General features: G+C 42.2%; 1 protein-coding gene and 1 non-coding gene across 9 annotated transcripts in view; both read left to right on the top strand.

The window, feature by feature from the left end:
- The window catches only part of CSGALNACT1 (chondroitin sulfate N-acetylgalactosaminyltransferase 1), a 394,288-nt gene that overhangs the window by 29,090 nt on the left and 340,287 nt on the right, over nt 1-24,911 (top strand). The window contains exon 1 of one of the 8 annotated variants that reach the window (XM_049866772.1): nt 5,952-6,849. The exons of the other annotated variants lie outside the window; for them this stretch is intronic. The gene's annotated coding sequence lies outside the window, so the exon portion shown is untranslated. Of the gene's footprint in view, nt 1-5,951; nt 6,850-24,911 lie in introns of those variants that run through there. 8 annotated transcript variants of the gene reach the window in all.
- On the top strand, nt 9,777-9,847 carry TRNAR-UCU (transfer RNA arginine (anticodon UCU)). Its single transcript has one exon. It is a non-coding gene; the product is annotated as a tRNA-Arg (tRNA).

The following is a 24,911-nucleotide window of genomic DNA, read 5'->3' as shown; positions in this document are numbered from 1 at the left end:
AAAACGAATTAAGATTAATTAAAAAAAAATGTTCATAACAGGGAATCACTGAAGTCAATATGTAAAAGATCACAATAATGAAAAAGAGGGACTAAATACAGGAGACATAGAACTGCCGTATGGAGAGGGATGCAAGGCAATATAGAACAATACAAGTTAGGTTTTTACTTAGAAAAATAGGGGTAAATAATAAGGTAACCACAAAAAGGTATAACAACTCCATAACTCAAGATAAAAGCCAAGAAAAACATAACGACTCAACAAACATAAAGTCAAACACTACGAAAATGAGGACCTCACAATTTACTAAGAAAAACGTCTCAGCACAAAAAAAATGTGGAAAAATGAAACTGTTAACAACACACATAAAAAGGCATCAAAATGACAACACTAAACACTTATTTATCTATAATTACCCTGAATGTAAATGGACTAAATGCACCAATAAAGAGACAGAGAGTCTCGGACTGGATAAAGAAACACGATCCGTCTATATGCTGCCTACAAGAGACACACCTTAGACTTAGAGACACAAACAAACTAAAACTCAAAGGATGGAAAAAAATATATCAAGCAAACAATTAGCAAAAAAGAAGAGGAGTAGCAATATTAATTTCTGACATAATAGACTTCAGACTTAAATCCACCACAAAGGATAAAGAAGGACACTACATAATGATAAAAAGGACAATCTATCAGGAAGACATAACCATATTAAATATTTATGCACCCAATGATAGGGCTGCAAGATACATAAATCAAATTTTAACAGAACTGAAAAGTGAGATAGACACCTCCACAATTATAGTAGGAGACTTCAACACACCACTTTCGGAGAAGGACAGGACATCCAGTAAGAAGCTCAATAGAGACACGGAAGACCTACTTACAACAATCAACCAACTTGACCTCATTGACTTATTCAGAACTCTCCACCCAACTGCTGCAAAGTATACTTTTTTTTCTAGCGCACATGGAACATTCTCTAGAATAGACCACATATTAGGTCATAAAACAAAACTTTGCAGAATCCAAAACATCGAAATACTACAAAGCATCTTCTCAGACCACAAGGCAATAAAACTAGAAATCAATAACAGAAAAACTAGGGAAAAGAAATCAAATACTTGGAAAATGAACAATACCCTCCTGAAAAAAGACTGGGTTATAGAAGACATCAAGGAGGGAATAAGGAAATTCATAGAATACAACGAGAATGAAAATACTTCCCATCAAAACCTCTGGGACACAGCAAAAGCAGTGCTCAGAGGCCAATTTATATCGATAAATGCACACATACAAAAAGAAGAAAGAGCCAAAATCAGAGAACTGTCCCTACAACTTGAACAAATAGAAACTGAGCAACAAAAGAATCCATCAGGCACCAGAAGAAAACAAATAATAAAAATTAGAGCTGAACTAAATGAATTAGAGAACAGAAAAACAATTGAAAGAATTAACAAAGCCAAAAGCTGGTTCTTTGAAAAAATTAACAAAATTGATAAACCATTGGCTAGACTGACTAAAGAAATACAGGGAAGGAAACAAATAATCCGAATAAGAAATGAGAAGGACCACATCACAACAGAACCAACTGAAATTAAAAGAATCATATCAGATTATTACGAAAAATTGTACTCTAACAAATTTGCAAACCTAGAAGAAATGGATGAATTCCTGGAAAAACACTACGTACCTAAACTAACAACACATTCAGAAGTAGAACAACTAAATAGACCCATAACAAAAAAAGAGATTGAAACGGTAATCAAAAAACTCCCAACAAAAAAAAGCCCTGGCCCGGACGGCTTCACTGCAGAGTTCTACCAAACTTTCAGAGAAGAGTTAACACCACTACTACTAAAGGTATTTCAAAGCATAGAAAATGACGGAATACTACCCAACTCATTCTATGAAGCCACCATCTCCCTGATACCAAAACAGGGTAAAGACATTACAAAAAAAGAAAATTACAGACCTATATCCCTCATGAACATAGATGCAAAAATCCTCAACAAAATTCTAGCCAATAGGATTCAACAACATATCAAAAAAATAATTCACCACGATCAAGTGGGATTTATACCAGGATTTTTTTTTTTTTTATGCAAGGCTGGTTTAATATCAGAAAAACAATTAATGTAATCCACCACATAAATAAAACAAAAGACAAAAACCACATGATCTTATCAATTGATGCAGAAAAGGCATTTGACAAAGTCCAACACCCATTTATGATAAAAACTCTCACCAAAATAGGAATTGAAGGAAAATTCCTCAACATAATAAAGGGCATCTATGCAAAGCCAACAGCCAGCATCACTCTAAATGGAGAGAACCTGAAAGCATTTCCCTTGAGAACGGGAACCAGACAAGGATGCCCTTTATCACCGCTCTTATTCAACATCGTGCTAGAAGTCCTAGCCAGGGCAATTAGGCTAGACAAAGAAATAAAAGGCATCCGGATTGGCAAGGAGGAAGTAAAATTATCTCTATTTGCAGATGACATGATCTTATACACAGAAAACCCTAAGGAATCCTCCAGAAAACTACTGAAACTAATAGAAGAGTTTGGCAGAGGCTCAGGTTATAAAATAAACATACAAAAATCACTTGGATTCCTCTACATCAACAAAAAGAACATCGAAGGGGAAATAACCAAATCAATACCATTCACAGTAGCCCCCAAGAAGATAAAACACTTAGGAATAAATCTTACCAAGGATGTAAAAGACCTATACAAAGAAAACTACAAAGCTCTACTACAAGAAATTCAAAAGGACATAAGTGGAAAAACATACCTTGCTCATGGATCGGAAGACTTAACATAGTAAAAATGTCTATTCTACCAAAAGCCATCTATACATACAATGTACTTCCGATCCAAATTCCAATGTCATTTTTTAAGGGGATAGAGAAACAAATCACCAATTTCATATGGAAGGGAAAGAAGCCTCGGATAAGCAGAGCATTACCGAAAAAGAAGAAGAAAGTGGGAGGTCTCACTCTACCTGATTTCAGAAGCTATTATACAGCCACAGTAGTCAGAACAGCCTGGTACTGGTACAACAACAGGCACATAGACCAATGGAACAGAATTGAGAACCCAGATATAAATCCATCCACGTATGAGCAGCTGATATTTGACAAAGGCCCAGTGTCAGTTAATTGGGGAAAAGATAGTCTTTTTAACAAATGGTGCTGGCATAACTGGATATCCATTTGCAAAAAAATGAAACAGGACCCATACCTCACACCATGCACAAAAACTAACTCCAAGTGGATCAAAGACCTAAACATAAAGACTAAAACGATAAAGATCATGGAAGAAAAAATAGGGACAACCCTAGGAGCCCTAATACAAGGCATAAAAAGAATACAAAACATTACCAAAAATGACGAAGAGAAACCCGATAACTGGGAGCTCCTAAAAATCAAACACCTATGCTCATCTAAAGACTTCACCAAAAGAGTAAAAAGACCACCTACAGACTGGGAAAGAATTTTCAGCTATGACATCTCCGACCAGTGCCTGATATCTAAAATCTACATGATTCTGTCAAAACTCAACCACAAAAAGACAAACAACCCAATCAAAAAGTGGCCAAAGGATATGAACACACACTTCACTAAAGAAGATATTCAGGCAGCCAACAGATACATGAGAAAATGCTCTCGATCATTAGCCATTAGAGAAATGCAGATTAAAACTACTATGAGATTCCATCTCACTCCAACAAGGCTGGCATTAATCCAAAAAACACAAAATAATAAATGTTGGAGAGGCTGCGGAGAGATTGGAACTCTTATACACTGCTGGTGGGAATGTAAAATGGTACAACCACTTTGGAAATCTATCTGGCATTATCTTAAACAGTTAGAAATAGAACTACCATACAACCCAGAAATCCCACTCCTCGGAATATACCCTAGAGAAACAAGAGTCTTCACACAAACAGATATATGCACACCCATGTTTATTGCAGCTCTGTTTATAATAGCAAAAACCTGGAAGCAACCAAGGTGTCCATCTACGGATGAATGGGTAAATAAATTGTGGTATATTCACACAATGGAATACTACGCATCGATAAAGAACAGTGACGAATCTGTCAAACATTTCATAACATGGAGGAACCTGGAAGGCATTATGCTGAGTGAAATCAGTCAGAGGCAAAAGGACAAATATTGTATAAGACCACTATTATAAGATCTTGAGAAACAGTATAAACTGAGAAGAACACATACTTTTGTTGTTACGAGGAGGGGAGGGAGGGAGGGAGGGAGAGGGTTTTTTTACTGATTAATTAGCTGGAAAGAACTGCTTTAGGTGAAGGGAAGGACAACACTTAATACGTGGAAGGTCAGCTCAACTGGACTGGACTGGAGCAAAAGCAAAGAAGTTTCCGGGATAAACTGAATACTTCAAAGGTCAGCGGAGCAAGGGCTGGGGTTTGGGAACCATGGTTTATGGGGACTTCTAAGTCAATTGGCAAAATAATTCTATTATGAAAACATTCTGCATCCCACTTTGAAATGTGGCGTCTGGGGTCTTAAAAGCTAACAAGCGACCATCTAAGATGCATCAATTGGTCTCAACCCACCTGGATCAAAGGAGAATGAAGAACACCAAGGTCACACGACAACTAAGAGCCCAAGAGACAGAGAGGGCCACATGAACCAGAGACCTACATTATCCTGAGAACAGAAGAACTAGTTGGTGCCTGGCCACAATCAATGACTGCCCTCACAGGGAGCACAATAGAGAACCCCTGAGGGAGCAGGAGATCAGTGGGATGCAGACCCCAAATTCTCATAAAAAGACCATACTTAATGGTCTGGATGTGACTAGAGGAATCCCGGCGGTCATGGTCCCCAAACCTTGTGTAGGCACAGGACGGGAACCATTCCCGAAGACAATTCATCAGACATGAAAGGGACTGGACAGTGGGTGGGAGAGAGATGCTGGTGAAGAGTGAGCTAATTATATCAGGTGGACACTTGAGACTGTGTTGGCATCTCCTGTCTGGAGAGGGAATGGGAGGATAGAGAGAGTTGGAGGCTGCCAAAGTTTTCACGAAAGGAGAGACTGGAAGGGCTGACTCATTAGGGGGAGAGCAAGTGAGAGTAAGGAGTAAGATGTATATTAACTTATATGTGACAGACTGACTTGATTTGTAAACGTTCACTTGAAGCTCAATAAAAGTTAATAAATAAATAAAAAAAAGAATTAGAGCCTAACCAACAGCTTGTTTTTATTACTAGTTATTTTGAGGCATTGTATCCCAGCTAGCCTGATAGAATTTTGTTACAGAAAGATGACACATCAAAAGTCATTCAAGTCTTTAAGTTGTCTCATGTGTCACCAAACACCCATTTGAGAGGGCTCATGATCCCATTTTTTTCCAGAAGTCTTCTCACTTCTCCACACCTGCTAACCCAAGTGGGGATCCCTGTCAATCCTACTGCCTCTGGGTGCACTCGAACGGCTCACCTTTCAGTCGGCAGCCGAGCGTGTTAACCATTTACACCACCCAGGGACTGCATTCCAGTGTCCCTGACAAATAAATAGAAGTGATTTATTAAAGAACACACCACTGGGAGAACTGAACCCCAGGAATGATTAGGGACATTTAAACACTCTGTGGCCCTATGGGCTGGCTGCTCCTGCATGTCACTCTGGACTCTGGGTGGACTTGGGAGGTGCAGCTGCCACGCAGGTGCCACGTCGGCAGCTCTGCACACAAGGACAGACTGCGGTCAGCTGAGGGGGGTGACCTAGTTATTCCCTCATGTGGGCTCCTTTATACATTTCACTTTAGCTCATCCTTAAGTACACATTTTAATTTTTTTGGATAAAATCCTATCAGAATAGCAACCCACTTCAGCATTATAATTCCAACCTCAGCAAGTACATACTACAAGTTTAACAATGCAGAGCATTTTTAGTTATCTAGCATAATTTCTCTATTAGCAACTTGATTGGAGATCCTCCAGTATGCTAGTTGTATTGTTGTTGTTAGGTGCCGTCGAGTTAGGTCCAAATCACAGCAACCCTATGTGCAACAGAAGGAAACACTGCCCGGTCCTGCGCCATCCTCACAATTGTTGTTATGCTTGAGTCCATCATTGCAGCCACTGTGTCGGTCCATCTTGTTGAGTGTCTTCCACTTTTTCGTTGACCCTCTACCAAGCATGATGTCTTTCTCCAGGGATGGATCCCTCCTGATCACATGTCCAAAGTACATGAGATAAAGTCTTGCCATCCTTGCTTCTAAGGAGCACTCTGGCTATACTTCTTCCAAGACAGATTTGTTCGTTCTTCTGCCAGTCCATGGTATATTCAAGATTCTTCACCAACATCATAACAAGTTCTATTAGTGACTGGATTTTAGGACCCCTTGACAGCCAGCTGGGGGCTGTTTAGGAGCCACATGTCATATTTCCTTGTAGTTTGCTCTATCTCGGCCTTCATAATCCTTTGGTTGGTTCCTAGCATTCAGATTTGGGAATGGTGATGTTGAGAGGCTAAGAAAGAGAGCGTGATGATTTTAATGTTATTTTGGCTTTGTATTTCTCATTTCTGCTTTTCTGTAACCAATGCAGATGTGAGCTATGACTCTAGATCTGGAATCTCTAAATGTTTCATGGAAATTATAATATTTTGATGTTTTTATCTTGGAGTTCTCTAGTCTGGTGGGCACCACTGGGAACCCCACTCTGCCGTCTCCCCGTCTGCACACAGGTGACGTCAGCATTCCGGTCCTGCTCGTGTCCCAGTTTCTCCTGCTTAAAGGTAAACTCCTTCCTAATGTTGGGGCAATGAAGAATGATGCCTCCTTACAAAAGGTGAGGCTTCCCAATAAAGAAGGTTGGGAACTCCTTTCTGGGACACTGCTCCTCCTTATTCTCCAGGCTCTTTACTCTAACTACTCTGGGATGCCTTGTCAGAGGGAGCCCAGGAATCTCTCCAGGTGCTGGGAACTCTGTGTGGTCAAGGCAAAGGGCAAGGAAGGGAGGATGGACATTCCTACCACATTCTTAGGTATGAACCCCAAGTCTCCTCTTCAGAGGTATCCTTGGGACAGACAGTTCAGAAGAAAACCATTGTTAGATTGACATGAAATGAACTACAACTTTTTAATTTCCCTTGGTAAGGTTCTAGGCTCTCAGAGTTGAAAGGAACTTTCAAATGGGTTTATTCTCGCTAGCCCTCCTGAAGCCTCTCTGGAACATCCCTGGTTGCCCTGTCTGTGTTGAAATCTGGGAACAGCCAAACTCACTGCTTCACAAGGCAGGCCATTCTGAATCTGGATGGCTCCACTTGAAAGTTTTCCACATGTTCTTTACAGATTCTACCCATTGGTCTTAAATTCTGCCCTTTAGGACATGAAGGACAGTGGGCCGGAGTGGACACTAATTTGCATATGAACACTATCCACAAATATACATGCAATCATAAACAAATGAATGAATGAACAAGTAATTAAATATTAGAGTTGGCTGAGGCTCCTCTTTTTTCAGGTTTTTTTAAGTTGTGATGAAAATATACTCAACAAAACACATGCCACCTCAATAATGTCTGCATGTTTGCAACTCAGTTTTTACACAAATCCAGCAAATAAAATATCAGTTCATTAAAAAAAATTAAACCTATCTTACGGTTTTAATATTTTCTGCAAAAAATTAATACAACCTAGTATATTTCAAATATTAAATTTTCCTTTGATTTGCAAAAACAATTATTTTTCTGCAAGACATAAAAATTTATAGTAGAGTATGAACTCGGAACTTTACCATGTCCAGCAGTAAACTCTCTTCACGGAACTGGGCATGGCACTTAAAAACGGATGTGTAAATTATTATTACCATTAAAGGCATAATTTTCAGCTTCCGCAACTGGGTAAGAGATAAATGTTTGTGAAAAATAAATGTATTTTATCTCTAGGTATACATTATCCTTCTATCTCTAGGTATACAGTCGTTTAAAATAATTAGTTCACTTGATTTCTAGGTAAGACATCTTATTTGTTTAAATAAATAAAATACTAACGTTAGACACATTTCTCCATTAATTGTGGTAGTTGTTAGTTGCCGTTGTCGACTCTGACTCATGGCTACGCCATGCCCAACAGCACGAAAGTTGCCTGATTCTGCGCCATCTTCGTGATTGTTGGTATGCTTGGGTCCAACGTTGTGTGGCTCTTCTGTCAGTCCATCTCAGTGAGGGCTTTCCTCGCCTTTGCTGACCTACTTTACCAACCGTGATGTCCTTTTTGTAGCGATTGGTCTTCTCCTGATGGCGTGTCCAAAGTAAGCAAGCCAAAGTCTCACCATTCTTGCTTCTAAACAACATCTGTTTGTATTTCTTCTAAGGCTGATTTGTTTGTTCTTCTGGCTGTCCAAGTTATATTCAATAATATTCTTAACCAACACTGCAATTTGAATGCATCAATTCTTTGTCTTTCTTTTTCATTGTCCAGCTTTAACATGCATATAAGGTGATTGAAAAGACTATGGCTTGGGTCAGCTGCACCTTAGTCATCAAAATAACATTTTTGCTTTTTAAAACTTCAAAGAGGTCTTTGCAGCAATTTGTTGATTTACTCAATGTAATACGTCATTTGATTTGACAGCTCCTCCCACGGACTTTGATAACCTATATAAAATTGTGAGGTCCTCTGTTTTTGAGCATAGCTAATAACACTGTTGGTGTATAAATTTAGTGGCTGTTTCTGGACGCTACCTCAATGGACGCTTTAGCAATTTGTTTGTGAGATGAATACCCATTTAATTTATAATGTTTGCAGTTTTTATAATATGAACTATGACACTCTATTGTCTTCATTGTAGAAAAGAGTGGTAGCGAGACATTTTTATACAGAGAGGCTCCATCCCTATGTTCTTTAGAAGTTCTCATTTTACCTTTCTACTGACACTCTGATGGCTCAGTGGTTAAGAGCTACGGCTGCTAACCAAAAGGTCGGCAGTTCCAATCCACTAGGTGCTCCTTGGAAACCGTATGAGGCAGTTCTGGTGTGTCCTGTAGGGTCACTGTGAGTTGGAATTGACTCGATGGCAACGGGTTGTTTTTTTTTTAACTGACATGAGTCAGGGTGTTTAGGTAGATACATGGATAGCTAAATTCAACCATGAAAAGCATTGATTAAAAGAAGAAATTAGCAGGCAGTCAAAGATCATCAGTTGGTTGACTCTTCAGAGCATGAGAATTTAGAAAAAGGAGGTCAGTAACTTCAGAAATAACTACATAAATAAGAAGATAGTTACAAGAAGGGACCTCTTATCCAAAGAGAATAAACCAAAAAACCCATTGCTGTCGAGTCGATTCCGACTCATAGTAACTATAGGACAGAGGAGAACTGCCCCATAGAGCTTTAAAGGAGCGCCTGGTGGATTCGAACTGCTGACTTTCTGGTTAGCAGCTGTGGCACTTAACCACTATGCCACCAGGGTTTCCCCAAGGAAAATAGGCCAGAGAAATCTTAAAAAGAGTGTCATGAGCTTTGCCGCTAGGCTATGAGGTTAAAATTCAAGAAAATTTGACAACCAGGATACTCCTTTGTTTCCATTGTGTTTACGGTTGTCTTCACAAAAATTGTATTCAAAACAGAATGGCAAGTTTTTTCTTCACTCCCAACCTTTGTCTTTGAACATGTGAGCAAGTTCCATAATCAACTTTCTTGTATTTGTGACCGCTCTCAAAGGCTCATGTTTCCAACCAAGAATGGTTTTACAGTTTTGATGTCTGCTACAATGTGTTGGTGGTTCAGTGGTAGAATTCTCGCCTTCTAAGTGGGAGACCCGAGTTCGATTCCTGGCCAGTGCAGCTCGTGCACAGCCACCACCTGTCTGTCAGTGGAGGCCCATGTGTTGCTATGATGCTGAGCGTGTTTCAGTCGAACTTCTAGACAAAGATCAACAAGGAAGAAAGGCCTGGCGATCTACTTCTGAAAATCAACCAATGAAAACTCAGTGGATGACAATGGTCTGATCCGAAACTGATCATGTGAATGGCGCAGGACCGGGCGACACCTAGCTCCATCGTGCGTGGGGTCCCTGAGGCTCCTTCTTAACACCAAGTGTCGTTTAACTCTCCTGGCTGAACATATTCAAAAGCTTCTGAATGTCTGCATTTACTTTCAAAAGACATTACTTTCCTTCCTTGCGACAGCAGTACATTTGAACAAATTACATCTGGTAGGTCATATTTAAACGTCTTATATTGTTATAAGGAGCCGTGGTGTCTAAGTGGTTAATCACTTGCCTACTAACCAATAGGTCAGTGGTTCAAACCGACCAGCCGCTCCAAGGGAGAAAGATGTGGCAGTCTGCTTCCATAAAGGTTACAGCATGGAAACCCTACGGGGCAGTTCTGCTGTGTCCTATAGGGTCGCTATGAGTTGGAATTGACTTGACGGCAACAGGTTTTTGGTTTTTTATATTGTTATGAAAATATTGTGGGATATTTTGTGAGAAGAAATAAGAGGGAATTTGTATTAATGCCTTGGGGGAAATATATCAACTTAAACAAGAGATGGAACAGTCAAAAATTTGCCCTTAGTAAACTCGTTTAGTAACATGACTTTTGTAACCCGGAGCTCCTTAGAAATCAGGGCTGTTTGCCTAAAGGACAGTTTTATTTTAAAATCCTTTTGCTTCACCTTCTTGATAGGCACAGACTAAAGGTAGGTGGATTAAGCCTTCTGGGGTTGAGGAAGGGGTTAAATTTTCTTTCCCATAATACAGTAATACATACCTGAAAGCATTCCAGAATCTCTGGTAGAAATTGTAAGAAAGTATTAAAACTTGAGAAATGAATTAACAAGCCGCCTTTTTATGCCGCAGCAGCGTGCCTCTCCGTTGAATGAATGGCACTTTATTCCACTGCCGCATAAATCGTGAGCTGAAATGTGGCGTGAGCACGCGGCCTCTAAGTCAGTGAGGGTGTGTGTGCACGTGTGTGCAGATTAGCACGACTCTGTGCAAAGAAGATTAAAAGTCTGACCTCAACTCACAGAACCCAGGAACGGCAGTGTTTAGAGTGAAACTCTATCTTCAACTCACCCCCATGAGTTTAAGCACCTCTGTGGGTTTCTCAAACAGATCATTCTCACTATGGTATTAAATATTCCTGCTACATGAAGAATGCTCAATACCTAACCTTCATCCTTGTTCTTTTTTTTTAATATTCTTGTTCGCTTTTGATTTTTAGGGTTGACCTGCAAATGTGTTTATTTTTTCCAAATTAAAAAGCCGAAGTATGACTGTAAAGAATGAGACTGCTTATGAAATAACCAGACCAGACCTATTGCTGTCGAGTCAATTCTGACTTATAGCGAGCGACCCTATAGGACAGAGTAGAACTGCCCCATAGGGTTTCCAAGGAGCGGTTGGTGGATTTGAACTGCTGACCTTTTCGTTAGCAGCTGAACTCTTTCTTAACCACTGTGCCACCAGGGCTCCTATGAAATAACAGTTATACCTTACACAGATAGTGCTTCCTGTGTGCCAATCACTGTTCTGTTTTACACTGTTCTGTTTAATTCCCTTAAGCCTTACAATTATTACTAGTTCCATTTTACAGATGAGGAAACTGAGGCACTGAATGGCTAAATAACTCGCCCAGGCTATGGCGTTTAGTAAGTGGTGGGGCCCAGATTTGAGCCCTGGTGGCCTGGCTCCTGAGCATGGACTCTTAATCAGTCCGTGGCACTGCCTCTCAGAAAGTGGCTAGTAGAACTAATCTCCCCTTGTAATGGCGTCTTCTTTATGTTGGATTAATTAGCATAAGGCTAGGATGGTATAACAAAGAGACTCAACAAGAATTTTAGTGGCTTAATGAAATAAAAGTTGATTTCCCTCTCATATAGTCTGAGGGGGACATTCTGGGTCAGAAGGGTTTTACTGCATGGCCAGGTTCCTTCCAAGTCATTGCTCCCTCATCTTTAGGGAGCTGTTGTCATCTGCACCATGGGAGCTCAGTGATGGCCATGCTCAGATTCCATCCAGCAGGAAGCAGGGAGGTTGCACACCATTGTCCTAAGGCCTCTTGGCTCAGGCATGGTGGTGAACGGTACTTCACTAGCATTCCATTGCAGAGAACTTAGTCACCTGGCCACACCTAACTACGTGGACTGGGAAGGATGGGAAATGTCATCTAGCCATGGGATTAGGAAGAACAGGAGAGCAGATTCTGATGGGCAACCAGCAATCCCCAACATGTGTGTAAAAGAAGGAGAACATAATTATCTTGATAAAAATATCACTATAAGAAACCTGACAAGTAAATATTAAAAAAGGAGGAAAAAGTCACTCCATATTCCACTTTGGAGTCCCTGGGTGGTGTAAACGGTTAACACCTCAGCTGCTAACTGAAAGGTTGGGGGTTGAGTCTACCCAGAGGCAACTCAAAAGAAAGACCAGGTGATCTACGTCTGAAAAAGCAGCCCTTGAAAACCCTGTGGAACACAGTTCTACTCTGACGCACATGGGGTTGCCATGAGTTGGAATCGACTCGGCAGTAACTGGTACTGGTTGAGTTTGAACCATTGATCTTTTGGTTAGCTGCTGAGTACTTAACCATTGCTCCATCAGGGCTCCTTAGAAGCCTGTACAGCTGTCTTATCCTCATTTATTTCCAGGCTGGCCTCCCAGCTTTCACTCCCCTGAGTGCTCAGTATCCTTCTAATAGATCCCCTTTTTAATTTAGAACTGGTTCCTGTTATTTGAAACTAAAGATCCCTAACTGATACCCTTAGTATCCATAGGAAATCTCTGCTAACACTTGGTATATTTCCTTCCATTTTTTTTTCTTTTTGGTTAACATTTATTGTATTTTTGGTGAAAATATACACAGCAAAACAGGTTCCCATTCAACAATTTCTATACATGTTGTTGAGTGATATTGGTTATATCCTTTACATTGTGTCAACTTTCTTATTATTTCCTTTCTAGTTGTTCCATTCCCATTGACTTTGTCTCATTGCCCCCAGACTCCTCAGACATGGCGTTGTGTTGGGGAGTCTGGATGGTGCAGTGAGTCCCCAGGGGCGACGCAGTCCCCAGGGTTCAGGAATGCCAGAGGTGAGTCTAGAGGTGCAGTTTTACATATGTTTTAGAGTAAATGTTGACAATGTGGTCTCACGTAGATAATTTTTAAAAGAGTGCAGTACTCAAGGGTGACATTCTTTACTTTTTGAGTTAACCTGCTATTTAGTTTAAAGGTGAGTTCAGGGGATTCTATGAGATTGGGGATTCCTCCAATCTCATAGGGCCCAGTCAGTCTGAGTTCTTTGAGAATTTGAAGCTTTGTGCAACATTTTTCTCTCTCTCAGGATCCGTCTGCTGTGGTCCTGATCAGGGTGTTCCGTGTTGTTAGCTGGGCACCGTTTAGTTCTTCTGGTCTCACGGTAGAGAAGGCTGTGGTTCATGGAGACGATTAGTTCTATAAACCCCTTCCTTCTCTGATTCTTGGGTTTTCTTCTTTCTCTTTTGCTCCAGGCGAATTAAAAAAAAAAAAAAATAGAGACCAATAATTGTGTCTTAGATGGCCGCTTGCAAGCTTTTAAGACCCCAGATGCCACTCACGAAACTAAGATGTAAAACATAAAGTTTATGAACTGTATTATGCCAGTTGACTGAGTTATCCCACGAGACTATGGCCCTAAGTCTTTAAACCAAGGAAACTAATCCCGTGAGGTAATGGTTATGTCTAAGAAATATCAGCATGTGTAGCACCTATTTGTTTTAATACATTTATATATAATAAATGTATTTATATAATACATTTATTATCTTTTAATATATTTTTATGTAGTGGATAGTATACTGTTCATACAATTTTATATCCCTTATAAAAATAAGTATTTTGTCCACGTCACAAGAATAGCTATATAATATTAGATTGAATGGTTAGTCATATCTATTATCCATTCCCCTATTGTGAATATTTTAGGTTGTTAACAAATTTTTTTGTGTCATAAATAACGCCCTTTTCTATAATATGTATCATTTGAGGACTATAGAGCTATTTCGTTACTTAAAGGTCCTATATAATGTTGCATTAAGATAAATCTTCACTTAGAGTTGTTTGGGCTTAGGTGGATAAAGACACTCATTATAAAATCTTGGTAAATTTGTGAGTATGCCTTTTTCATACAAATATGTGGCGCTTTTATGCTTTCAAAAAAAAACATACAGGTAATTCAGGCAGAATTAGCACTATTTTGTTAGGAAATCAGAAGCCCCATGGCTTTCCCTAGGTAATAGGGAACACAGTCTTTGCAAACATTCGGGTCTTTTGGAGCATTGTCTTGACCTCCATCTTATTTGTCAGGCTGCCTTCCAGAGCCACGCTGGGTGCTCCCCAGTGTCTTGGACAGCCAGCAGGTCGTGATTCTGATAGCTGCACATTCCAGAACTTACCTTGCTTATCATTAAAAAAAAAAAAATCATAGCCTAGAAAAAAAGAAGCTGTGACCAAGTGAATTCTGACTCCTGGCGGCCCCATGTGTTTCAGAGTAGAATTGTGCTCCATAGGGTTTTCAATGCTGTGATCTTACCGAGGTAGATTGTCAGACCTTACTTCCGTGGTGCCGCTGGGTAGATTCAAATTGCCAACTTTCTGGTTAGTAGTTGAATACGAACCATTTGTGCCACCCAGGGGCCTTGCCACCACTTAGTGCCTTGGAATTCTGTACCCGTCTGAAAATTGGCAACTATCCATGTTGTCAGAGAAAGACTCGGTGCTTATCCTTGATCTGACATAGCTTGGTGGATAAGGATGAAAGCGGGGTCAAGTTAAACAGCAGCGGTCAGAGATGGGTAGGTGGGGGCATGGGCAGAACAGCAAGGTTGGAGTTCATGAGTCAGACTACTGAGATGAAGCCTGGAGTGCCAGGTCACAGGCAGGAGGGGCCAGGGAGGTGTGAGGATCAAGCTCCCTGCTCAGCAGGGCCCAGAGGGCTGGATATCACCAGCCGAGGGAGAGAATGTGGGGCACCAGGTGTGTGTGGTGCTCTGTCCCTGTCTATCTGACCCCTCTGCCAGCCCTCTTCCTGCCCTAAAAGGTTACAACACAGAGGACGTAGGGGTCTGTGGAACCCAGCATGTCTGAGCCGAACAGTCTTATGCTTTTAGGGCTTCTTTTTATTCTAAAGATTGAATCCACTGTACTTTTATACCATTTTGTCAATACTTATTTATTAGTAGAGAGGATTGTGGCAGGTAGAACAATGGCCCCCCAAAGATGTCCATGTCCTAATCCCTGGAACCTCTGAATGTTACCATACAAGGGAAAAAAGGCTTTGCAGGTGTGATTAAGTCAGGACCTTGCAGTGGGGAGATATTATCCTGGATTATCCAGGTTGGCTCAGTGTAACCACAAGGCTCCTTGAAAGAGTCAGAGAAGATGTGATGAAAGCAGAGGACCAGGGTAATGCAGCGTGAGAAGGACTTGGCTGGCCATTGCTGGCTTTGAAGATGAGGGAAGGGACCATGAGCCAAGGCATGCAGGCAGTCTCTAGAAGCTGGAAAAGGGAATGGAATAGAGTCACCCCTAGACCCTGCAGAAGAAACACAGGCCTGCTGATACCTTAATTTTAGCCCACTGAAACCCATTTTGCACTTCTGACCTCTGGAACTTTAAGATGATAAATTCGTGGTGTTTGAAGTTCCCAAGTTTGTGGTGATTTGTTACAGCAGCTGTGGGAACCTAATACGAGCATGCTGCTACGTAGTGGTCACCTTGCATCCCTGGGTAACCCTTGCTCAGGTTATCGGAAACCAGAAAACCAGCATGGAGGTTTTGTTCAGAAACCCCACTTCGGGGGAGAATTTAGGCATAAATACCCAAGAGCTTGAAAATTCTAGGGATTTAGAAACGGGAGACTTGAGGGCCCCTCTCAAAAGAACCACCGCTTGTGTGTCAGTTTGTTGCTGTGATACTGGAAGCTTTGCCCCTGGTATTTCAGATACCAGCAGGGTCATCCATCGTGGACAGGTTTCAGCAGAGCTTCCAGACTGAAACAGAGTAGGAAGAAAGGCCTGGAGATCTACTTCCAAGAATTGGTCAATGAAAACCCCACGAATCACAAGAATATTGTGTGATCTAGTGCTGTAAGATGAACCCGCCAGGTTGGAAACCAAAAAACACCAAACCCGTGGCTGTTGAGTCAATTCTGACTCATAGTGACCCTATAGGACAGAGTAGGACTGCCGACCTTTTGGTTAGCAGCCGTTGCTCTTAACCACTCCACCAGGGTTTCCCCTAGGTTGGAAGGTACTCAAAATACACAGTGGCAGCAGCAATGAATTTGAGCATACCAGTGATCATGAAAATGGCATATGACTGGGAAACATTTTGTTCTGTTTTACATGGGGTCACCATGAGTCGGACCCATGGCAACTAGCAACAACAACAGCAATCTCAAAAGAAATGCTAACATGTTACTACTTCTATTGATAGAAACAAGTTACCTACTCTTTAAAGATATTGTCTTTCATTAAGAATAGAACTATAGATCAGAGCTCTATTTCAGGTGAATGTTTTTTATTTTCACCTGAGTTTGGGACCAGGACTGTTTATGGATCATAATATAGCCACTTGCGTTTTCCAAAGTGTTTTTTAGAATTGTCTCCTACACAGTACCATTAAATGGCGCGGGTATATCATTAAACTTAATTATGAGCTTCTCAAAGGAGTCTGTTTTTCCAAGAACACAGTGACCCAGCGTGGGAGGAGTTAGCCACGACCTCCGTGTCCTAGACTAGAAAACAAACCTGTTGACTTACCTCTTTCCCCACCTTCGTCACCACTCTTCATCCGAGCAGCTTTCATTCCTCAGTGGATAGCTTTATAAACTCCATTCTCCTTTTTAACATTTGCTAACCTGAGAACTAACAAAGTCAGCGCCCTGGAGATTTGAGATAAACATTTATTCTTTTTTACAACTGCACCTGGCATTCAAATACCACGAAGACGATGTGACATTTTCAGTGATATAAGTAATATTTTTGCTAAGGATCAGTACCTTAAGATTTTTATTGTTGTCATTGGTGCCCTTATTAGCATGTTAAAAATATTAAATGCACATACCAAAAAACAAAAACAAAAAAACAAACAAATGCCCGTCTAGTTGATTGCAACTCATAGTGACCCTATAGGACAGGGTGGAACTTCCCCATAGGGTTTCCAGCGCTGTAATCTTTACAGAAGCAGATTGTCACATCTTTTTCCTGCAGAGTTGCTGGTAGGTTCGAACTGCTGACCTTTTGGTTAGCAGCCAAGTGCCTAACCGCTGCACCACCAGGGCTCCTCTTACACACACACACACGCACACACACACACTCACTAAATTGTTGTCAGTTCTTCAGGTTTATGCCAAAAGCCCCCCAAATAAAGAACTTGAAAATAAGGGAAATTAGGTGGATCTTAATTTTTACATCAATCTGTTGGGTTTTCTGATCATCCATAGCCCTGTATGTTGTATCTCTTTGTGGAGATGAGAGTTCCCAGGACCTCAGGCTTGAGGGTAACCTGACTGGATGAATGAGAGTATGCAAACAGAGGAAGCTGGCTCCAAAATAGTAATGATTGAGAAAACAAAGTCTTGAGACAGACATTGGCAGTGCCTATCTAAACTTTGTCCCCAGAATAGAGATTGGTGGCAGGTAGTGACAGCCAGTGAAATCCACATATTCTAGTCGCTCTGAAAAGACTTGTAAAATGGATGCCCCAGACCCTGTTCTCGTTTCCCCAGCAACGCTCTGATGATTACTTGGCTTCCCACGTTGCATATTTTGCTGCTCAGGGAGAATATGCTGGTCCCTCTGATGTTATTTCCCATTACAAAGAATTGGTACTCAGCTCATACCCAGCCCTGTGAGCTTGGTTTATCTGAGTCTCTCTGAGCCATGCCTCTGCCCCTGGCTGGTTCAGTGTTTCTGAGTGTGCAAGGTCGAGGGCCCCATCGTGACTTCCCACTGTGGAAAATTCATCAGGGGATGTGAAGCCTCCTGTGAGGTGACCAGCCAGATTATATCTGGTGGCCACCCCCACCCCCGTCTGCACACTTTGCCCAGTGCCTGCCACGGGCACTACCTGGCTGTGGAAACAACGTGCAGGTCGTGTTGGGGACTGAAGAACCGGTTTTGTGGTCAGATTTCTGTTTGTATCTTGGCTCTGACGCTTATTAGTGCCTTGACCTTGGGCGGGTTACTTAAACTTTCTGGACCTCAGTCTTCTTACCTGTAAATTTCTTACCTGTTCTGCGGGGCATTGATGGTTCAGTGGTAGAGTTCTTGCCTTCCATGTGGGACACCTCATATGCAGCCACCAGTTGTCTATCCTGATGCTGAACAGGTTTCAGCAGAGCTTTCAGACCAAGAAGAAAGGCCTACTTCCACAAATCAAGTAATAAAAACCCTATGGGTCACAATGATCTGATCCGAAACCGATCGTGGGCATGGCACAGGACTGGGCAGTGTTTTGTTCTGTTGTGCATGGGGCTGCCATGAGTCAGGGGTCAACTCAACAGCAGCTAACAACAACAACCTACAATTTAGGATTATTTTAAATATTAACCTAGACGACATGTATTTTAGCACAATACCTGAGTACGTAGTAAGCCATCTAAGAAATTTTAACTATTATTATTATTTCAATTAACTAACAGCATCCTAAGACCCTGAACACAGCTAATTCATTCGCTCACCTGTATAAAAATATTCATCAGGGCCCTTTATGTCAGACATCATGAATTTCTGGGGTGAGAACTGTCAACAGGGCAGGCAATGAAGTCTCAGGCCCGATTTCTCTTGTTGCCTTCTTGATTTTTATGTGCTTTTTCTCATCTAATCAGAAAAAAAGCATAGATAAATACTAATTTTAACCCAGGTTAAAATGTAAGCAGATCGAACTTAAACCAGGATCAATTAATCAGCTTAAAATCACAGACACAATTGTGATCAAACATTTATTTATTTTTTTGCTTAAGTTGGAGACCTACTAGGTTGATAGCTAGCATGTGAAGACATTTGACTGGGGCAACACTCTGGTTTCAAATCTGTGCATTGGCTGCACCTGGAAATTTGTCTGTATAACCATTAATTTTTCTTTTCAAATTAATATGTTGAGGAATACATTTAATAATCCATAAAAATATTGACTTTATGTAAAAGAAACAGCCAAAGCCAATTAGCATATACTAATTTGCATATGTAGTCCAGTTCATTAAACATAAATGTGTTTTCAATGTCGTGTGTGGTAATTTTTGACTATATGATATGATGAGGAGATATTGCTGTCTTCTCAAATTTAACCTTTTACATGGAAAACAGAATTCTGTTGACCTGTTACAGCCTACGTGTTTTTAGGTAAAATATTTTTGTAGTTGGAGCCCTGGTGGCGCAGTGTTTAAGAGCTCAGCTGCTAATCAAAAGGTTGGCAGTTCGAATCCACCAGTTTAGTATTTTTGTAGTTATTGCTTTCAGAGCGAAACAGTGGTTTCTATCTTCTATACTTTTTGGATCAAAATCCTTCTAAGTGTGCAGTGTAGGCACAGGGCTTGTGGTCTTAGCTGGGCAACTCAGGCTTATTCAACGTGTTTGGAAAACTCTTTTTCCAGGCTGTTGCTTACAAGGATGACCGAAGAGCCTTCTGGGAAGGATTGCAGACCAGGAAACGTGGCTCTGAGGCTCTGGGTGGGGAGCAGTTGTCAGTTTCAGAGAGGAAGGTGGGATTTATGCCCAATACATTGGCCTCTCTTTGCCTGGCCCCATGAACTCATTCCTGAGTCCCAGTGGGCAGTGGTGCCTTGCAAAACAGAGTGTGTGAAAACGAGACAGAGTCTTGTGCAGGACAGCCCTCCTACATAGCCTGCATGGAGCACAGTGGGGAGGGCAAAGGTTGGATCCCTCATTTGGGATAACAGGGACTTGGAGTGGAAGAGGGGGAGAGAGCCCAGTATGCCCCGGTAGAAGGTGCCACCTCCTCAGTGGTTTTTGGTGATTGTCAGTGAGTGATACAGGACTCACCCTGGTGAGCTGAGGGGATGAGACTGGCAGGTGTCCCTGACAGGGTTTTTGAGCCCCAGCCTTATACTGAGAACCCCATGGGGGAAATTTCAGGGTGGTCAAGTTCTAGCAGGGTGGGAGAGGGCCAGCTGTGCAGTGCTCTTACTATTTTTCGTGACCCCATATTTATTGCCCAGACCTAGTGTGTCTGGGAAAACAGTGCTTTGAGCCCTTTTTGTGTGTTTCTCTGGGTATCCTGGCTGTGCAGCCCTACAGGGGTCAAGGCCAGAGAGTCACCATGGCATGTCTGCTTTCAGTGCTCACAGCCCTTATGAAGGGTTTTGTTGCAATGGCCTAAAACGTGAAATCAGCACCCTTCCCTGGCATGCTACTCTTGAGCCAGCTGCACCGTGTCCTCTACAGAGGGATGGAAGAAAGCTTTTCCTCCTTAGGACCCAGAGGACACATACACAGAACCCTCTGAGACAAAGTGGGTGGGTAAAAAAAAGGGAGGGAGAGAGGGCTGGGAGAAAACTCATCGTGACTCATTGCCATGCCCACGCCGGGCACAGCCGTGCTCCTTAGCCTTGCCCACAGGAGGGGAGCTACTGCTTACAAAATACTCCTCTTATAATTCCAAAATGTGTGCACTTCCACCAGTAGAGATTTATTCCCTGGGACTTAACAGTGTATCTCCAGGTGGGTTGAATGTAATAGTTTAGTATGAAGTGGCACAATTTAAATGCTTTTAGCCAGAAGTCATTTCTCTCTCCTCTGAACTCTGCTTAGCACCTCAGCTCTGGCTCTTGTGCTTGTCACGTTCTACCTCCTATTAGGATTATTCCTCTAAGCTTCTTTACTCTCCCTGGTAGGTTGTAACTGTTTGATGGCTGGGATTACGTCTTATTTATCTCTCCTGTTATTAAGGAGGAAGCCGTGGTGGCATAGTGGTTAAGTGCTACGGCTGCTAACCAAGAGATCAGCAGTTCAAGTCCGCCAGCCACTCCTTGGAAACTCTACGGGGCAGTTCTACTCTGTCCTACAGGGTCGCTATGAGTTGGAATCGACTCGACGGCAGTGGGTTTGGTTTTTTTGGTTTTTGGTTATTATTAAGGAACCCTGGTGGCACAATGGTTAAGAGCTCAGGCTGCTACCTAGAAGTTAGCAATCCACCAGCTGCTCCTTGGAAATCCTATGGAGCAGTTCTCCTCTGTTCTGTAGAGTTGCTTTGAGTTGGAATCAACTCGGCGGCAGTGGGTTCTTTCTTCATTTGGGCAGTGCAAATGGTTTGCATTTGACTACTATCCTAAAGGTTGGTGGTTTGAACCCACCCAGTGGCACCACAGAAGAAAGGCCTGGCAGTCTGCTTCCGTAAAGATTACAGCCATGAAAACCCTGTGGAGTGTAGTTCTACTCTGTAACACATGGGGTCTCTGTGAATCAAAATTGAATCAATGACAAGGGGTTTATAAGCACATTGTCTTCCTGAATCATTTAGCGGTTGAATTTGACTGCATGTAATGGAAAGCCTAAAACACTAGCCTGAAATATAGGCTTCATTTTCTCCTGCAGCAAGAAGTGCAGAGGTAGCGGTCCAGGACTGGGGCAGTGGGGTTGCCAGAGTCCCAGGATCCTTTAGCTTTCTGTTCTGCTTTTCTTACCATTTTCAGGTTTACAAAATGGCTCTGTGCCTCGCTGGATGCACAGGTGTGCTATATTACAGTTGCCACCAAACCGCCTCCCTAGCTCTTAATGGACATAAAGTAAAGGAAGTGCTTTAAGGAGAGACGATTGCCCTATGAAGAAACCCAGAACCCTACCTTAGTGGGGTAAAGGAGGAAGGGCTGTTCTTTGGCGCCAGTGAATCTAGAATAAGCTGAACAGGGGCAATGAATGATGTCCATTGCTACAGGGGACCTTCTACTTTTGTTACCCCCTTTTACCTTTTATGGAGCCCTAGTGGCACCATGGTTAAAAGCCTGGCTGCTAACTAAAAGGTTGGCAGTTCGAGTCCACCAGCCACTCCTTGGAAACCCTATGGAGCAGTTCTACTCTGTCCTCCAGGGTCGCTATGAGTCTGAATTGACTCAATGGCAAGGGGTTTGGGTTTTTGGTTTACCTTTTATTGCCCTCTTTCGTTGCCCCTTCCCCTACCTGTTTTCGGTACAAGCTATTTGGTACATAGACATGGCTGTTTGATTAGTGTTTAATCCTGGGAGAGAGGAACTTAGTTTCCTCTGAAGATGTGAAGTGGGGTGTAGACAGGAGCCTAACTTCGGGGAACCTAGGCTGATGATATGTACTGTCCTACTCATCGCTGTCCTGTTTATTCTGTAAGTAATAAACGCCTGTTGATCATGCATTACAAGTGTCTGGTCTGTGCTCTGCTCAGTCCTTCACTGAGAACTAGTGAATATAGTGACATTACAGCCTCCATCAAGACATCCACCTTCTAGGCATAAGATGGGAAATGGTGAGGTCAACAGGTATGGGCCAGCTGAGTGTGCCTCTTTTTATTAGGAAAACAAGAACTTTCCTTGAAGGCCCCAACCAGTAGGCTTCTGCTCACATGGGCCAGAAGCATGCCACATGGCCACCCTTAGCTTCAAGAGAGCCAGGGAAATAGCTTTTTTTTTTTTTTTTTTAAAGGAGGGTACATTGCTGCCTGGAGCAGAATTGGGATTCTCTTGGTAAAGAAGAAAGGAGAACATAGGCAGCTAGTGTTGTCTGGCACACGCCCACATAGAAATGACTCAAACAGACACTTGCAGAATGAGTGGCTTTCATTGTGTACAAGAAGCCATGTAGCAAGAGGAAAAAGCAAGATCTAGAACCAGTAACAAGGGATTTTTGATCAAGACTATTTTTGACCTTTTAGCTCCCGGGCATCTATTTTCTTCTAGTAGTTTTTCTGAAAATATCTTAAAGGAATAGGAAGTTTCTGACTCCACGCCAGATCAGGGCCTTGGTGTGGTTTAATACACCAGGGTTAAATACCTCATGAGTATGGGTTGGTCATAACAGCAGCAGCCTGAAGAACTTCTGCTTACTCCCAGACCCATCTTTATATCATGACAAATCTCAGCATGTAAGACCCTTCTTGCAGGCATTGCGGGGGTGGGGAAGTGGCGGGGTGGCGCGGGGAGTGCAAGCCGTTTTTGCCAGGCATGGTTGTGAATGAGTCTTGCTTCCTCTACACACCCTCACTCTCCTCCCTCCCTCCAGAAAAATCCAAGCAACGTAGCAAGATAAAATAAATTATAAGTAAGAAAGAAAAATGAGTCAAAGAGAAAAGAAGGGCAGGAAGCTATGATTTGAACCAGGGCTGAAGTTGAAGTCAGCACACAAAATGTATGCCATAAGGCCCTATATATTTTCTAGAAGCAGGATTCAAATTTAGCTTGAAGGTTTATAGCAGTCAGCTGGAAGAAGGAGAGGATCTGTTACACAATTCACGGTGTCACAAGGCAAAGATGGTTACTCGGGAGAAGCTCAGCTCTTTCCAATCCTGAGAGATCTAGAGAGAGCAGACCTGTTAAGAGCCGTAATACCTTAAGGTGGCTTAGGATGATGAAGAGCTTGTGTTATAGCAAGCCAGGTGAGGGAGAAGTTCATGCCTGTCCGTGGTGGTCTGAGAGGGCTTCACGGGGTGGTGACCTTTGCAGGTGGGGTAGGATTAGAGCAAATGGAAAAAAGTCCCATTTGGCCAGAGTAGTGTTTTGTGTGGAGGGCTAGTGAGAGGCAACATGGGCAAATTTAGGGATGGCCTTGGATGCAAGGCTGAATGGTTTGGACCTTATCAGGTCACCAATGCAAACCACAAGATGTCTGGGGGCAGGGAAATGATGATCAAAGCAGTGCTCATGATTGGAAAACATTGCATGTAATAATGATCAGTTCATATAAATAAAACAGTACATTGATGGCAAGGAAAAAAGAAAATGTGATGTGTTCAACTAGATCATTCCAAAAACACATACATTTCCTGCATTCTGTCGATACAGCGTAGTAATTATACAGACTTGTTTTAGCTTCAGTCTTGGCTTCTGCTGTGTAAACAGGAAAAAGGCTGAAATATAGAAAGCCTGTTATGTTTTAGACCTTTTTAGGTAGCAAAAATGGGGACTTGTAGCACTGAGCTCTGGAACTCAAAGGAGAAAGTATGCTGAGATCTCTCCCCATATACCCCAATCCTACTGTCAGGGGTGTCAGTCCTGGTGGGTGGGTGGGCAGGGTAGGGGACATTGTAGGGCTTCTTGACCTCAGAGATGCTTGGTGTCTGCTGGGTAGCAGTGCCCAAGCTTAGACTAGAGAACACTTTTGGAGTGAGAGAAACTAGAAATGGTCTCTAGCCTTGAGGAAAATAGCCTACAGAAATGAGGTATAGGTTCAAGATGGCCAGATGGCCAAGCTGTGGTTGTTGCTGAGCTCAGTCCCAATCAGAAACTCAGGAAATCAGTTCCCCGAGTCAGGCATGCTAGCTGTATGGTGTTACCTTAACCCCCAAACCAAAGTGGGTAGCATGAGGGAATTTTTGGGGTGATGGAACTGTGTTTCCAACTGCATTTGTCAAAATCCACAGAACTCTGCACTCTGCCTGCTGAGTCTGGAGGCTGGTGACAAATTCATAGCCAGCGGGCCTGGCAGGGCACTTGGCTACCACCTTGCTCAGTAACCTCCATTTTGTATGGCTGATTTTTTGGGGTCATAAGAAGAAAGTAAAAATCCATTGCTGTATAGGCCATGTCAGCAGTGACCAAGTAAATTTGTTTGTATCCCACATCTGTTGCATGAGGTAACTGTCACTCAAACCTGTATTGACTGAGACACAGTGGTAGTGGCTTCCTCCAAGGAAGTAAAGTTGCTCATTAGCTACT

This window comes from Elephas maximus, chromosome 22, assembly GCF_024166365.1.
Source record: "Elephas maximus indicus isolate mEleMax1 chromosome 22, mEleMax1 primary haplotype, whole genome shotgun sequence".
Classification (NCBI taxonomy): domain Eukaryota; kingdom Metazoa; phylum Chordata; class Mammalia; order Proboscidea; family Elephantidae; genus Elephas; species Elephas maximus.
Note: the sequence above shows the minus strand (reverse complement) of the source record. Positions and strands in the feature narration are given on the sequence as shown.